Below are 14,540 nucleotides of genomic sequence, written 5' to 3' on the forward strand. Positions count from 1 at the left end.
AGGAAAGAAAGAGAACTGAAAGAAGCAAAGGAGATGAAATAATGAAGAGCAGGAGGAGGAGGAGGAGGAGGAGGAGGAGGAGGAGGAGGAAAAAGAGGAACGAAAGAGAAATGAAAATGAAAGAAGCGAAGATGAAAAGAATAAAGTGAAGGAGGAGGATTAGGATCAGGAGGAGGAGGAGGAGGAGGAGGAGGAGGAAGGGTTATAGAGTCGCCAAGCTGAAGTGAAGAGGAGCCTCGTTGGGGATTCCTGGAGAAGGGTCGCAGAGAGGTGGAAGAGGGCGAGGGTGGAAGGGGAGGAAGGGATGAAAGTGGAGAGAGATGGAGTGTTTTAAGGGGTGAGGGGAGGAAGAGGTGTAGGGAGGGGAAGAGGAAGGGAGAATGAGAACGAGGGAGCGAGGGGAGGAAGGATATAAGGGGAGAGAGAGGGAGTGTTTTAAGGGGTGAGGGGAGGAAGAGGTGTAGGGAGGGGAAGAGGAACGGGGGAGGGAAGAAAAAGAGAAAGGGGTGTAGGAGTGGGGAGAGAAATGGGGGAGGGAAGAAAGGGAGGAAATGTGAAGGGGAAGAAGGGGAGAAAGGGGGACAAGGAAGAAGGGGAAGAAGAGGTGTAGGGATGGGGAGAGGAAGGGAGGATGAGAACGAGGGGAGGAAGGATGTAAGGGGAGAGAGGTGGAGTGTTTTAAGGGGTGAGGGGAGGAAGAGGTGTAGGGAGGGAAGAGGAACGGGGGAGGGAAGAAAAAGAGGAAGGGGTGTAGGGGTGGGGAGAGAAATGGGGGAGGGAAGGAAGGGAGGAAATGGGAAGGGGAGAAAGTGGGGAGAAAGAAGAAGGGGAAGAAGAGGTGTAGGGGTGTGAGGAGGATAAGGGGGTGTAAGAATGGATGAGGGGAGGATGGGGTGTAATCTTACCTTGACCTAACCTTACCTTACGTGTGCTGACCTTACCTTACCTGACCTTACCTAAGCTTATCTTACCTCATCTCACCTTCTCTTGCCTTACCCTATTTAAACTTACCCTACCTAATCTTACCTTACCTTACCTTACCTTACCTTACCTTACCTTACCTTACCTTACCTTACCTTACCTTACTTTACCCTATTTTCCTAGCCTTCCGTTCTACTACTACTACTACTACTACTGCTACTACTACTACTAATACTACTACTACTACTACTACTACTACTACTACTACTACTACTACTACTACTACTACTACTACTACTACTACTACTACTACTACTACTACTACTACTACTACTACTACTACTACTACTACTACTACTTAGATAATAATAATAATAATAATAATAATAATAATAATAATAATAATAATAATAATAATAATGATAATAATAATAATAATAATAATAATAATAATAATAATAATAATAATAATAATGAACATATCGCAACTTTCTAATGCATTCATATATCCTTGTTACTAATGCTTGCTTCTTATGTCCTAATGTTCTTATTTTCTCTCCCTCAGGAACAACAAGCGGCTCAGAGTTGATGGCACACACTAACACTAAAAGACATCGCAGCAAGCCAACCCAACCAAGCCGTCTTGCCACGCCCTATCAGCAGGGAGCAATGGACTTGACCTAACACCCACTGAGCCCTTAATGCGACCCTCCATCCACCACCGCCACCATGACCATCAGCTGAGGACGGTAAGTGACGCCTGTTTCCCGGTATTGTGTTGGTATAGCTTGCATGCTGTTGATGTTTACATGCTGGAAGTGTATGACGAGAGGAGATTAAACCCGTCCGCTGCGATTGGAACGGATTCGGCTTTCACTGGTAGCCTGGTAACATATAGTCCCAGGTCTTTCTCTGCCTCTGTAGTGGATAGTAGAGTGTTTCGCAGGTGCTGTTGGTATGCTGGATATCCTCTCCCAAGGTGCAGGACTTTACATTTTTCTTCACTGAATTGTAGCAGCCACTTTTTGTTCCATTCCTGTAGCTTGGTGAGGTCTTCTTGTTGGAAATCCGGAGTCAAGGGGTTAAATCGATTTTTGTATTCGTTTATTTTGTTAATGTTTGATAAGTCTGGTGGAAAATATATCATGAGAGGAGACTAATAAGGATTGCGGTCGTTTTGGTCGTTTTTGGTCGATGGTTTTAAACTCGCTGGAAACCAATCATGAGAACAGTCTAATTCGCTTTTTTTTTGTTTTGTTTTTTCGTTTCTCTTGTTGACGTTTTAATAGTCTGATGGAAACGTATCGCGAAATGGAGTTAGTTTTTTTCTTCTTTTTTTCTGTTTTTTTATAACTCTTTTTTTTGCGTGTGTGTTTGATGTTAAATAAGTCTGTTTTGAATTGTACTCTCACTGGAGACTAATTCCATGTTTTTGTGTTTGTTTTTGACGTTGATGTTAATAAGCCAGCTGGAAATAGATTACGAGAGGAGATTATTATTTTTTTTTTTTGTGTGTGTGTGTTAGTTTTTGTCGATATTAATAAGCCTGGCAGAAAATGTATCACGAGAAGGGAAGGGAAGGGGAAGGAAGTGAAGGGAAGGGAAGGGAAGGGAAAATGTATCACTAGTAGAGAAGGGAAGGGAAGGGAAGGGAAGGGAAAATGTATCACTAGTAGAGAAGGGAAGGGAAGGGAAGGGAAGGAAGGAAGGAAGGAAGGAAAATGTATCACTAGTAGAGAAGGGAAGGAAGGGAAGGAAGGAAGGAAAATGTATCACTAGTAGAGAAGGAAGGAAGGAAGGAAGGAAAATGTATCACGAGTAGAGAAGGGAAGGGAAGGGAAGGGAAGGGAAAATGTATCACGAGAAGGGAAGGGAAGGGAAACTATCACGAGAAGGGAAGGGAAGGGAAAATGTATATCACGAGAAGGGAAGGGAAGGGAAGGGAAGGGAAAATGTATATCACGAGAAGGGAAGGGAAGGGAAGGGAAGGGAAAATGTATCACTAGTAGAGAAGGGAAGGGAAGGGAAGGGAAGGGAAGGGAAGGGAAAATGTATCACTAGTAGAGAAGGGAAGGGAAGGGAAGGAAGGAAGGAAGGAAGGAAGGAAGTGACGAGAAGGAAGGAAGGAAGGGAAAATGTATCACTAGTAGAGAAGGAAGGAAGGAAGGGAAGGAAAATGTATCACGAGAAGGAAGGAAGGAAGGAAGGGAAGGGGAAGGAAAATGTATCACTAGTAGAGAAGGGAAGGAAGGAAGGAAGGAAGGAAGGAAGGAAGGAAGGAAGGAAGGAAGGAAGGAAAATGTATCACTAGAAGGGAAGGAAGGGAAGGAAGGAAAATGTATCACTAGAAGGAAGGGAAGGGAAGGAAGGGAAGGAAGGGAAGGAAGGGAAGGAAGGAAGGAAGGAAGGAAGGAAAATGTATCACTAGAAGGGAAGGAAGGAAGGGAAGGGAAGGAAGGGAAGGAAGGAAGGGAAATGTATCACTAGAAGGAAGGGAAGGAAGGGAAGGAAGGAAGGAAGGATATCACGAAGGAAGGGAAGGAAGGAAGGAAGGAAAATGTATCACTAGTAGAGAAGGGAAGGAAAGGAAGGGAAAATGTATATCACTAGTAGAGAAGGAAGGGAAGGAAGGAAGGGAAGGAAGGAAGGAAGGAAGGAAGGAAATGTATCACTAGAAGGGAAGGAAGGAAGGAAGATGGAAGGAAGGAAGGAAGGAAAATGTATCACTAGAAGGGAAGGAAGGAAGGAAGGGGAAGGAAAATGTATCACTAGAAGGAAGGGAAGGAAGGAAGGAAAATGTATCACTAGTAGAGAAGGAAGGAAGGAAAATGTATCACTAGTAGAGAAGGGAAGGAAGGAAAATGTATCACTAGTAGAGAAGGAAGGAAGGAAGGAAGGGAATGGAAAATGTAACACTAGTATAGAAGGAAAGGGAAGGGAAGGAAGGAAGGAAAATGTATATCTAGAGAAGGGAAGGAAGGGAAGGAAGGAAAATGTATCACTAGAAGGGAAGGGAAGGGAAGGGAAGGGAAGGGAAGGGAAAATGTATCACTAGTAGGGAAGGGAAGGGAAGGGAAAATGTATCACTAGAAGGGAAGGGAAGGGAAGGGAAAATGTATCACTAGTAGAGAAGGAAAGGGAAGGGAAGGAAGGAAGGGAAGGAAGGAAGGAAGGAAGGAAAATGTATATCACGAGAAGGGAAGGGAAGGGAAGGGAAAATGTATATCACGAGAAGGGAAGGGAAGGGAAGGGAAATTGTGTATCACGAGAAGGGAAGGAAGGGAAGGAAGGAAGGAAGGAAGGGAAAATGTATCACTAGTAGAGAAGGGAAGGGAAGGGAAGGGAAGGGAAGGGAAAATGTATCACTAGAAGGGAAGGGAAGGGAAGGGAAGGGAAGGGAAGGGAAGGGAAGGGAAAATGTATATCACGAGAAGGGAAGGGAAGGGAATCGGAAGTAAAATGTAAATCACGAGAAGGGAAGGAAGGAAGGGAAGGAAGGAAAATGTATCACTAGAAGGAAGGGAAGGAAGGAAGGAAGGAAATGTATCACTAGAAGGAAGGAAGTGAAGGGAAGGGAAGGGAAGGGAAGGGAAAATGTATCACTAGAAGGGAAGGGAAGGGAAGGGAAGGGAAGGGAAGGGAAAATGTATCACTAGAAGGGAAGGGAAGGGAAGGGAAGGGAAGGGAAGGGAAGGGAAGGGAAGGGAAGGGAAAATGTATCACTAGAAGGGAAGGGAAGGGAAGGGAAGGGAAGGGAAGGGAAAATGTATCACTAGAAGAGAAGGGAAGGAAGGAAGGAAGGGAAGGGAAGGGAAGGGAAGGGAAGGGAAGGGAAGGGAAAATGTATATCACGAGAAGGGAAGGGAAGGGAAGGGAAAATGTATATCACGAGAAGGGAAGGGAAGGGAAGGGAAAATGTATATCACGAGAAGGGAAGGGAAGAGAAGGGAAAATGTATATCACGAGAAGGGAAGGGAAGGGAAGGGAAGGGAAGGGAAGGGAAGGGAACTGTATCACGAGTTAATTCATTTGGTTTATATTCATTTCTGTCGTTAATGTTAAAATGAACCTTTTATTTGTTTATTTATTCATTTATTCTTTCTTTCTTTCTTTCTTTCTTTGTGTGTGTGTGTGTGTGTGTGTGTGTGTGTGTGTGTGTGTGTGTGTGTGTGTGTTCGTTTCTGTTGCTGACGTTAATGAGCCTCCTCTGAGTGGGCATCACGAGGAGCTAATTCGGTCTGTGTCTCGCTCCCGTCTCATCGCCGTCCACTGAGCGTCTCCTTGTCCCTTGAGTGTGGTGGACAGTGTGTTATTAGTGGTTGGCGGTGAGGCCCACGCAATATGTCTTCCCTACGCTGATGTTTATATTTTTGTGCAAGAATAACCTAATAATTAAACCATGACTGGGAGCATATTGAGTCGAGGGAAGAAAGAGAAGGAGTAGGAGGAGAGAGCAGAGGTAAAAGAGAAAAGAAAATGGAAATAAGGATAGAAATGAATGAATACCGAAGAGAAGGAGAAGGAGAAATAGAAGGAAAGAGTAGGAGAGGGTAAAGGAGTAGAGGGAATAGAAGTTAGATAGAAATGAATGAAGAAAACCGAAGAGATAGCAGAAATAAAGAGAAGAAGGAGAAGGAGGAGGAATAGAAGGAAAGAGTAGGAGAGGGTAAAGGAGTAGAGGGAATAGAAGTTAGATAGAAATGAATGAAGAAAACTGAAGATATAGCGGAAATAAAGAGAAGAAGGAGAAGGAGGAGGAATAAAAGGAAAGAGTAGGAGAGGGTAAAGGAGTAGAGGGAATAGAAGTTAGATAGAAATGAATGAAGAAAACCGAAGATATAGCAGAAATAAAGAGAAGAAGGAGAAGGAGGAGGAATAGGACAGAGTAGAAGATGGAAAGGGGAAAATAAATGGAAGTAGGAATATAAATGAATGAAGGAAAGTGAAGAGATAGCGGAAATACAGAGACGAAGGAGAAGGAGGAGAAATAGAAGAAAAAAAGTAGAAGATGGTGAAGGAGAAGAGGGAAAAGAGGTGGATAAGAGATGAAGGAAACCAGAAGGAGATGATGAACGCCACGCTAATCGCCTTCCTACGTTGATGTTTTGTTTCGTAAAAAAAAAAAATGGATAAGCTAATTGACAGATAGATAAAGAAACAGATATAAAAAGAAAAATCCATAACTTATCCCTGCTCTTCCACGTGTTTATAGGTAAGACAACGTTAAGGTAAGAAAACAAACAAACGGATAGATAAATAAATAAACAACAGCATAAAAAGACTTCTTAGGCGGAGCTTCTTCGGTACAGCAGCCGCGGGGCCTCGAAGCGGGAAGCAATTATCCGGGAGAGGTGATGGAGACGCGGGCGGAGAGGGGGTTGGAGGGGGTGCAGGGGGGAGCAGAAGGGGGTACGAGGGGGTCTAAGGCCGGCGGGGAGGGATGGGGGTCAGTTTGTGGGGGCAAGGTGACGTGGGTGGAGGGGGTGAAATGGGGGGCAGTGGGGGTCGGGGGGGTCGTAATGGAGCCTTTGCGCAGAGGGAGTTTTCAATCACATCTTCGAAATTGAGTTTTTTAATGTTGACGCTGAAAAAAGAAAATGGGGAACAGATTACTAACTTATGAACTGTGTCGTGTTATGTTATTATTATTTTCTTAAGAGGTACTGACTAAGATGAAGCAAAGGTGAAGGGGTAAACCAAAGCCTGATATAAAACGTATCATGTAAAGAGATTGATTCGGTTGGGGTTCTATTGTTATAATGTGACGGAGATGAACGCCGAGGCCACGCGCAGCTAAAGCGTGTGCCCTCCTCCCATGCTTTATCAAAACAGAGTGAGGAGTGGTGGTGGGGGGGGGGGGAGAAGAGGAGTGAGGTATGAAGAAGGAATGAAGGAAGAAAACTATTGACCATGTAGGAAGAGCATAGTCGTAGTAGTAGTAGTAGTAGTAGTAGTAGTAGTAGTAGTAGTAGTAGTAGTAGTAGTAGTAGTAGTAATAGTTGTATAGTAGGAGGGGGAGGAGAAGAGGAGAGAGGTATAAGGAAGGATTGAAGGGAGAAAACTATATAGTCTATTCCACCTTACTTGACCCCAAAGCAGGCGAGAAGAACCTCCCTCCCTAAAGGCGATGTAGGAAGAGCGTAGCCGCCCTGTTGCTGGTGATTGGTTACCTCTAGCTCGGTGGGGGTTGGGCAAGCCTTTCTGAGAGTGGGCATTCAAAAAAGCTTCTATATTACACTAAAGTTCCTTCATATTTGGGGTCAGCTGCAGTGGAACGTATTTTTTCAGCTAGGATTTGTTTTTGTTTTTCTTTTCTCTCTCTCTCTCTTTTCCGCCTTCACGTTTGGCCTCCCATGAATACCAAACAACATCATTGATTATTCCTTCGCCTTCATTAGTAGGTCTTGCTGTGTCGTTGGGGAAGTGTTGCTCCTCGCCTCCCTCCCCCAACACCGCCTGCAACACTATCATCACCATCACCATCATCATCAACTTCAAGCACGGTATCGCCTGCATCCTCCATCACAATCTATATATATCTACAGTTCTACATTATCTTAACATTTACCAACATCGCGAAGACCAGTATCTCCCATCAACATCCTTTTACATCTTCGTAGGTTGTGTTTCTTTATTCTTTCTTTTATTTTTTATTTTTTTAGTTAGGTGACTTCAATGTTTTCCTCATCCTTTTAGCTGTATAATTCTCCTCCTTCTCCTATTCCTCCTCCGCCTTCTCCTTCTCCTTCTCTTCCTCCTCCTCCACAACTCAATCATTTTCATTTCTCAGCGACCTGCCAATCACTATTTAAAAATGAAGTCGACGGTTTACGAAGAACAGATGAGACCACTGAGTTATATACAACTATATATATATACTATAACTATATAACTCTGTGGACGAGACGATGCACTAAAATGCCATCAACATACTAAATACTAAATACTGAATCTTTTTAGTATACATAAAATACATCAAAGTTATTACATGAGAAGGAGGTTGTTTTGAGCTTCCGTGGTGGGCTGTGGCGCCTCTAGTGATATCGGAGAAGCGACAAGTGATGATGATGATGATGATGATGATGATGATGATGATGAGGAAGATGAGGAAGATGAGCAGCGGCAACCTAACTTTTCTTCCTAACGAGTCACATTTTCGCGGCAAATTGTTACGAAAATAAATGTGAAACCGTGTAACCTCGCAGAGAGAGAGAGAGAGAGAGAGAGAGAGAGTTTTATGTGGAGAATGTGTGATATTAGTGTTTCTTCGTGACACACACACACACACACACACACACGGTTTATTCTGTTACTGTGCTCTGATTATGTTGTCGTGTCTGTCGTGCACTTAACCAATTCTCTCTCTCTCTCTCGTAAACACTCCCTATGGCCTTTTTTTGTCTTCATCTGTTGTTTTCTTCTGTTTTTTCCCTATTATTATTATTATTATTATTATTATTATTATTATTATTATTATTATTATTATTATTATTATTATTATTATTATTATTATTATTATTATTATTATTATTATTATTATTATTATTATTACTATTATTATTAGCAGTAGTAGTAGTAATAGTAGTAGTAATAGTAGTAGTAGTAGTAGTAGTAGTAGTAGTAGTAGTAGTAGTAGTAGTAGTAGTAGTTGGTTGTTGTTATCATTGTTGTTGTTGTTGCCCTTTTTCTTCTTCCCTCTCTTCTACGTTTCTTCCTGTCTCCCCTTCTTCCCTTCCTTCCTTCCTTCATCCCTTCCCTCGCCCCTCCACCCAGCCTCCCTCCACTTTTCCTGTCATCCCTCCTGCAAAGGCATTTCCATCATTCCTTCTTCACATCCTTCCTTCTTCCTCCTTTCTCCTCTTCATATTTTCTCTCCCCTCCTCCTTCCCCTTTTTCTCTTCCGTTTTCCTTCCATTCTTCCTCCCTTCCCGTCTCCCTTCTTTCCTTCCTTCCACTGTTCTTGTCATTTCTTTTCCTTACGTCTTTTTTATTATCTCTCTTCCTCTTCCTTTCTTTCTTTCTTCACTTCCTTTTTCTTTCTTTCCTTCTTTTTCTTCGTTTATCAAGAATCAACATTTATTTGCTGGGATATATTTCCATCGTTTTAGTTGTTATTGTTGTTGTTGTTGTTGTTGTTGTATTTGTTGTTGTTGTTTACTAGGAGATTGCAGTGGTGGTGGTGGTGATGGTGGTGGTGGTGGTGATGGTGGTGGGGGTGGTGCTGGTGGTCTTGTGGTGGTGTTAGTGTTGTGGTGATGGTGGTATTTCCGGTTCATTCACTCTCTCTCTCTCTCTCTCTCTCTCTCTCTCTCTCTCTCTCTCTCTCTCTCTCTCTTTCTTTTTTTGTTATTTTTTTCCTTTTTCCTCATTTTATTTTATTTTCAACGGTATTTATTCTACGTTTACTCTCTCTCTCTCTCGATAAATAAACAAATAAATCCAGCAAACATTCATTTTATTTCTCTCTCTGACTTCCCCCTTTAAACCCTGTCTCTCTCTCCCCTTCCTTCCCCTCTCCCTTCCCTTCCCTTCCCTTCCCTTCCCTTCCCTCCCCTTCCATTCCCTTCCCATCCCCCCTTCCCTTCCCTTCCCTCCCCTTCCCTCCTCCTTCCTATCCCTTTCCTTCCCTCCTCCTCTCCCCTTCCCTCACCTCCCCTCTCTCTCCCCTCACTTCCTCCTCTCCATCCGTTTCCTCCCACCCTGTTTCTTTCCGCCCTGTTTCATCTCTACCCTCCTCCTCCTCCTCCTCCTCCCCTCACCACGCCCCGTTGCCTCCACACACACGCCTGAGGACAGTTACTCCCCCCCCCTACCCTTTTCATGGTGGAGGAAGGGGGTGGAGAGGAGGGGGTAGGGGGGTGAAGGCTCATCTGACCCCCTCTCCCTTTCCTTCCTTCCCCCGGAGCCCCCTTTCCCCCCGGCGTCTCACACCTCAAGTAGCACCTCCCTTTCAATTTACTCTATCCTGCCTTGCTTTCTTTCCTCCTTTCTTTTTCTTTTCCTTTCTTTTCTTGTCTTTTCTTCCTCCATTCTCTCCTTTTTCCATCCTTCTTTTTACTTCTTCGGTTATTTCTATTTCATCGTTTTTCTACATCGTTTTTAATTCTTTGTTTTTGTCTTTATATTTTTCGTGTATATTTTTCTTTCTTTTTTTAATTTCTTTACACTCATTTTTTATTCATTTTTCGTTTTTCCTTTAGTTATCCCTCCTTTGTTTTTTTCCCCGTTTTCTCTGTCTATCTATTTACTTGTCTATTAATCTATCTATTCTATCCATCTATCTGTCTACTTCCTTTTCTGGTTACGTTCTTTCTTGCTTTTCTTTCTCTTTCTCTTTTTTTATTTAGTTTCCCTCCTCCTCCTCATTCTTCCTTTCTTTTCTTTTTTTCTTTTTTGTTTTTCTGTCTCCATTCTTTCTTTCCTTTCCTTCTCTTTCTCTTCTTTTCTTTAGTTTCCCTCCTCCTCCTCATTCTTCCTTTCTTTTCTTTTTTTTCTTTTTGTCTTTCTGTCTCCATTCTTTCTTTCCTTTCCTTCTCTTTCTCTTCTTTTATCTAGTTTCCCTCCTCCTCCTCATTCTTCCTTTCTTTTCTTTTTTTTCTTTTTGTCTTTCTGTCTCCATTCTTTCTTTCCTTTCCTTCTCTTTCTCTTCTTTTCTTTAGTTTCCCTCCTCTCTATTTTTCCTATTCATTTTTATCTTCCCTTAAGTTTTTTGTTATTTTGTTCTGCCTTTTTTTTCTAATCCACAAACTATTTTTTATCTATTTTTATCCAAATTATCCTTTTATTTATTCATTCAATCATTTATTTTCCTTCTTATTCATCTCATTCATCTTTTTTTTATCTACTAACTCTGTTTTATCTATTTCATATGTATTATCTATCTGTTTATTCATTATTCTTTCATTTCCCTTTTGCATTCATCTCTTTCATCATCCTTTTTTCCTTCGTTGGTCTTCTGATTTTTTTTTCCCTTTTCCTTTTTTCAATTTCCTTTCGGTAATTCAATTTTTTATTTTTATCATTAGTTCACTTTTCTTTCGCTCGTTCATTAATTTCTTGTGATTACGACTGTTCCTATGCCTTCCTATCTATCTATCTATCTATCTATCTATCTATCTGTCTATGTTTATCTATATGTATTTAGTTATAGATTTGCCTTTCCCTTCCTTCTTTCTTTTTTATTTCTTCATATTTTTCTTGTATATCATTTCATATCTATCTTCTATTATCCTTCTTCTCCCCCTCCTCCTCTTCCTCCTCCTCCTCCTTTTTTTTTTCATTCCTCCCTCTTTCACACCCGCGTATTGTCCTCCTCCTCCTCCTCCTCCTATCCCTTCTTTTATTCCTTCCTCTCCCTCCTCCTCCTCCTCCTCCTCCTCCTCGTTCTTCTCCTCCTCCTCACCATTGTTTCTTCCCACCTCAGTTCCTCCTCCTCCAATTCTTTACATTTCTTTCTCTTCCACATTTCACCTCCTTTTTTTTCTTCTTCTTCCTCCGCATTTTCCCTCTCGCGTCTCTCCATTCACTCTATCGCTATGCCGCCCTTTCTATGCATAACCTCTCCCTCCCTTCCTCTCCTTCCCCCTCCCTCTCGTTGTTTCCTCGCTTTGTCAAGGAACATTAAAGAAGCAAAGTTTGGAAGTAAAGTTTAGGAAAATATCACAAACTTGCCGCAGGAGATGTCTTTGGAGCGGGAGTGAGGGAGGGAGGGAGAGAGGGAGAGTGAAGGAAAGGGTTTTAGAGAGGGAAGGTGAGGGGAGTAAAGAGAGAGGGAGAGAGGGAAGGAGTGAGGGAATGAGGGAAAGAAGAAGAGAGTGAGTGAATGAGTGAGAGGGAGGGAGGAAAGGAGGGAGGGAAGGAAGGAAGAAAGTGGATTCAAGAAGGAGAGGAAATATGTAAAGATTGAAGAAAGAAGATAAGGAGAGAAAGCAAGAGAAAGAAGAAGGGTAGACAAAGTTAAAGAAGAGAAGAAAGAAGGAAAGAAAATACTGGGGAAAAATTAAATGAAAAAGAAAGACAAGGAAAGATAAAAGGGGAGAAGGGCAGAGGAGACTAAAATAAAGAAATAAAGAAAGAAAAGGTAGAAAAAAAAGAAGGAAAGTAGAAGGGAGTACAAGGAATGAAAGAAGGAATACAAGAAGAAAGGAAAGAGGAGGAGACGAAGAAGAGTGAGACAAGAAAGGAAACGAAAGGAAATGCACAGACGAAATTATAACTTAGGAAAGAAGGATAAAAAGGAAGAAAGGAAGAAGAAAGAAGAGGAGAGGAAGGGCTATAGAGAAGAAGGAAATTTAAGAGACGGGCGAAGGGAAGGATTGAAAATATGTTCATGGAGAAAAAGAAAGTGGAGAAGAAAAAGAAGAAAAGAAGGAGAGAATGGGAATGGAGGGAAGTATAGAAGAAAAAAAAAAAAGAAAGAGAGGAAGGAGAAATGAAAGGCAGCGGAACAGAGACTAAAGGAGAAGAGAAAAAATAGTGAAGATGAAGCGGAAAAAAATATATAGAAAGAGAAGAAGAGTAGAAAAAAAGAAAGAAAAAAACAAAGAAAGAAAGGAAGGAAAGAATAGAAAGACAAAATAAAAACAATGTGAAAAAATAAGAAAAGAAGAACAAGGAAAATAAAGCAAATAAAGGAAGGGAAAGGAAAAAATACTAAAGGAGAAAACAAGAAAAAGAAGAAAATGAAGAAACGAGAAGAAAGAAAATAAGAATGAAAATATAAGAAAGAAACGAATTACAAGAAAGAAACAAAAAAAAAGAAAGATATAGATGAACAAAGGAAAGAAATGATGATACAAAAAAAGAAAAGAAGAAGAAAATAAATACATCGAAAAACTGAATGCAAGAAAAAGAAGAAAAACGAAGAGGAAGAAAAAACAGACGAACTCGTAAAAGGGAAAAAAAGGAGGAAAATAAATGAGAAAGGGGGAGGTGTTTCAAGGGAGGGGAAAGAGGGGGGGAAAGGGGAGAGGAGGGGAAAGGGGGAAGGGGGAGGGGGCCAAAATACATTATGTACCCCCGAAAAAATATGTTTATATGATCCAGGAAATATGTTATGGAAGGAGAAAAAAAAAAGTAGCTGTAAATTATGCGAGGAAATATTTCAGTAATGGCTTCCCCCTAACCCCCCCCCCCTCTCTCTCTCTCTCTCTCTCTCTCTCTCTCTCTCTCTTTTTCAAGGTGAGGTGGTCCTTTGAGAGAGAGAACATAAGAACCTAAGAACGTAAGGAGTCTACAAGAGGCCGGTTGGTCTATACAAGGCAGCTCCTGTACACTCAACCCCACCTTACCTCACCATCCATGGCTTTATCTAACCTCTTCTTGGCTGTATCTATGGTATTGGCACCCACAACATGGCTCCCAAGCCTGTTCCATTCGTCCACCACTCTACTGGTGAACCAATTCTTTCCTATGTCTTTGTTAAATCTGAATTTGTCTAACTCAAAACCATTGCTACGCGTCCTACCTGGCTCTTTTACTATCAAAATCTTATTGACATCCCTTCATCCATTTATAGACTTCGATCAAGTCTCGCAACCCTCGCCTTTCTAGCGAGTGTAGATTTAACTGCTTCAGCCTGTCTTCATAAGGCAAGTTTCTCACCCCCTGAATCATCTTTGTCATCCTCCTCTGTACAGATTCTAATATCTTGATATCCATTCTATAGTAGGGGGACCAGAGCTGAACTGCATAATCGAGATGAGGTCTAACTAGTGCTAAGTCCCAACCCTTACATGGGGGGAAGGAGGAGGAGGAGGAGGAGGAGGAGGAGGAGGAGTTTGAGTCTTTCCTCGTATGGCAAGTTTCTCAACCCCTGAATCATCTTAGTCATCCACCTCTGCACCGATTCCAACATTTTGATATCCATTCTATAGTAAGGTGACCAGAACTGAACCGCATAGTCAAGATGAGGTCTAACTAATGCTAAATATAGTTTGAGGAAGACTTCGGCGCTTCTGTTGCTTACGCTCCTTGAAATAAATCCCAGTACCCTATTTGCTCGATTTCTAGCTTGAATGCATTGTGCCCTTGGACGGAGATCAGAGCTCACTAAGACCCCTAAATCCCTCTCGCACCCAGACCTGCTTATGAGAGTGTCATTTAAGCAATAGTTATGGGAGGGGTTGTTCCTACCTACACTCAGAATACTGCACTTCCCTACATTGAACTCCATCTGCCATTTATCCGCCCAGTCATACAATCTGTTTAGTTCATCCTGGAGAATACTAGCGTCCTGATCCGACTCAATTACTCTACCGATCTTGGTATCATCTGCAAACTTACTGACATCACTACTAATTCCTGTATGTATATAAAAGAAAGGAAGGAAGGAAGGAAGGAAGAAAAGGGAGTAAGAATGAAATACAGGAAGGGAAAAGAAAGAAAAAAAGCGAAAATAAGTCCTTGATATAAATAATAAACAAAAGTAGACCCAATACCGAACCTTGTAGGACCCCACCCGTAAGAGAGAGAGAGAGAGAGAGAGAGAGTGAATGCGTTTAAGTAAAATGTTTAATATAAGGAAAATATTGTCACCGAATATTTTCCTTCTCTTTTCCGGCCATTGTGAAAAGAAAGAAAAGAAAGAAAAATATGTTTGCACTTTTATGGGACTTTTT

The 14,540-nt window shown here is 41.8% G+C and overlaps 1 long non-coding RNA gene across 1 annotated transcript in view; it reads left to right on the forward strand.

The window, feature by feature from the left end:
• The first annotated feature begins 1,495 nt into the window (after positions 1-1,495).
• LOC126981267 (uncharacterized) overlaps positions 1,496-14,540 on the forward strand; it is a 118,085-nt gene continuing 105,040 nt past the window's right edge. The window contains exon 1 of the long non-coding RNA XR_007733867.1: positions 1,496-1,670. This is a non-coding gene — a long non-coding RNA (uncharacterized LOC126981267). The remainder of the gene's footprint in view (positions 1,671-14,540) is intronic.

The sequence above is a fragment of the Eriocheir sinensis genome, chromosome 47 (genome assembly GCF_024679095.1).
Source record: "Eriocheir sinensis breed Jianghai 21 chromosome 47, ASM2467909v1, whole genome shotgun sequence".
NCBI classification, from domain to species: Eukaryota; Metazoa; Arthropoda; class Malacostraca; order Decapoda; family Varunidae; genus Eriocheir; species Eriocheir sinensis.